The sequence below is a fragment of the Pristiophorus japonicus genome, chromosome 7 (genome assembly GCF_044704955.1).
Source record: "Pristiophorus japonicus isolate sPriJap1 chromosome 7, sPriJap1.hap1, whole genome shotgun sequence".
NCBI lineage: Eukaryota > Metazoa > Chordata > Chondrichthyes > Pristiophoridae > Pristiophorus > Pristiophorus japonicus.
The window spans coordinates 232358173-232360987 of record NC_091983.1 but is presented as its reverse complement, the minus strand read 5'-3'; the positions used below and the strand labels follow the sequence as shown (position 1 = coordinate 232360987).

Here is a 2815-nt window from a genome sequence, read left to right as displayed (position 1 = left end):
AGTAGTGGGATGAGCAGGAGGCCAGGCAGGTGCCGCTGATCACAGGTCAAGTCTAACTGAGCCGTTCACAACAGAACCTCCGGGAGAAATGGGTCTCTCACTAAAAATTTACATTGTGGGGAGACCAATTTCAGGCCCAGATTCAGGAACATAGGAATTGTTAAACAGACCCAGGGTCCATCGAGTTCACCGTCTACCATCCTGGTAGTCACATGATCCAATGATAATGGAGTTATTGACCAATCACAGCGATGGACCTCGATCAATGAGTCTACAACTGACCCAGACATGAGGTGAAGGAAAACCCCGGGGTGGAGAGCTTTGGGAACCATAGGCCCAAAGTCACCTGTTCCCCCCCGAGCTCGCTACACCCACCACAAAGCACGTCCCAAATTACTCAGATACTGGAGCACACAATGTGATTTTCTGGGGGAAGTCTATCTCATTTGCCTTTGAATGAATCAATACTAACTGCTCCCATCGCTTCTCGGCCTTTTGGCTAAGATCATGCGTAACTGACCTGACAGGGGAGTAGCCACCATGACCTCCGGGTGGTTCTCCCTGGATCAGGAAGGTATATGCTTGCTTTTTTGGAAACAGGAGGTGGGTGGGGTGGCTTGACCCATCCACCTCCACGGAGGTGTGTGGGGGACCTGACCCATCCACCTCCATGGCACGAACCTGGTATTGCAGTACTTCCAGGAACGGTGCAGTGGCTCTAGGCCTTTTGCCTAAGAGCATTGGCGCAGAGTGATCCTTGGCGTGTGCAAGGTGACCTCTGCCGTTTGTGATTTGACAAAGAATTGGAACGATTGGCTACGAATTTCAAAAAAAAAAAAAAAAATACTAACTGCTCCCACTGTCTCCCTAGGGAGCCTGTTCCATAGACTGACCACACTCACTGAAATATTATTTCCCCAGATTAGTTTTGAATTTGCCCTTCAAGCGCAGTCTGTGTCCTCTGGGTCTACTGTTCTGGACAAGGTGAGACAGCTGATCACGGTCGACATTATCCAGTCCCTTTAGAATGCTAAAAACAGCGAGTGTGAAAGTCACAACAGCCCAGACCCTGGAACACACACAAGACCCAGGATGTTCAGTGTGAGCAACACTGCGATCAGATCCAACCAAATCAAAGCTCCAGGATGAAACAAGCAAAGTGCCGTGGGAACAGGAGGGAAATTAGCGGAGTGAGAATCTGTGGAGCAGCGAGAGAGACATTTGGAAATGTTGGGTCCGTCCCGAGTACTGGGGCAGTAGGAAATGTCCCACTCTGCAAATTACTAAACAATCAGTCCAAGGATGAGCAAAGTGAAATGATTGGAAAGTCAAGTGGAAACAATTTCACTTTATTAACATTTAAACAGGCGACGTCAGGCCCAGATATAAATAATGAATAAAGTGTGTGCAATGCCGGGAATGTTTGACCTTCAGATCAGCACTGCACTCTCTGAGGATTTCTCTCAAACCTTTCACTAGAGCTTCCAATCGCCAATTTCTGGCCCTGCTCAGGACTCAGAGCCTGAAATCACAACAGGGAGAGTTTGGGAGAAATGACCAACATGTTCAGCTGAGAAAAAAATACCTTGCATTTCTATAGCGCCTTTCACCACCTCAGGACGTCCCAAAGTGCTTCACAGCCAATGACGTATTTCTGGACTGCAGCCACTGTTGTAATGTAGGAAATGCAGTTGCAAATTGTGCACAGCAAGCTCCCACAAACAGCAATGTGATAGTGACCAGATAATCTGTTTTACTGATATTGGTTTGGAGATAAATATTGGCCCAGGACACCAGGGAGAACCTCCATTCTCTTCTCCCAAATAGTCCCATGGGATCTTTTACATTTACCTGGGAGGTCAGACGGGATCTCGGTTTCACATCTCAACTGAAAGACGGTATCTCTGACAGTGCAGTGTTCTGTCATAGGAACACAGGAACAGTAGGAAGTCATTCAGCCCCTCCAACCTGCTCTGGTTTTCAATGAGATCATGGCTGATCTGTATCCTAACCCAATTTACCTGCCTTGGCTCCATATCCCTTAATACTCTGGTATAGCAAAAATCTATTGACTCAGATTGAACATTATTCATTGAGCGAGCAACTACCGCTTTTTGTGGGAGAGTTCCACAACTTCTACCACCCTTTGCATGAAGCAGTGTTTCCTAACTTCTCCACTGAATGGCCTGTCTCTGACTCAGTATTGCACTGGGAGTGTCAGCCTGGAATATGGACTCAATAAAAATCTGGGATCAGAAAAGTTGACCATGAAGCTGTGGGATTGTGGAAAAACCCAACTGGTTCATTAATGTCCTTTAGGGAAGGAAACTTGCCGTCCTTACCCGGTCTGGGCCTATCACAGAATCAGAGAATCATAGAATGGTTACAGCACAGAAGGCCATTCGGCCCATTCAGTGCATTCTGGCTCTCAGCTAGTTCCCCTCCCCCGCCCTTTCCCCGTAGCCCTGCAATTATTGTTCCCTTCAGATACACTCCCAACTCCCTTTTGAAAGATAAGATTGAGTCTGTCTCCACCACCCTTTCAGACAATGCATTCCAGAACCCAACCACTCGCTGTGTAATAAAAAAAAACATTGATGGCCTTTGATTCTTTTGCCAATCACCTTAAATATGTGTCCTCTAGTTCTCGACCCTTCTGTCAATGGGAACAGTTTCTCTCTATGTACTCTGTCCAGACCCCTCATGGTTTTGTACACCTCCATCAAATCTCCTCTCAATCTTCTCTGCTCATAGGAGAACAACCCCAGCTTCTCCATCGACCCACGTAACTGAAGTCCCTCATTCCTGGAATCAT

At 47.1% G+C, this 2815-nt stretch overlaps 1 pseudogene; it reads left to right on the top strand.

The window, feature by feature from the left end:
- The first annotated feature begins 479 nt into the window (after nt 1–479).
- Nucleotides 480–718, top strand: LOC139267570 (U2 spliceosomal RNA; annotated as a pseudogene).
- The last annotated feature ends 2097 nt before the right edge of the window (nt 719–2815 follow it).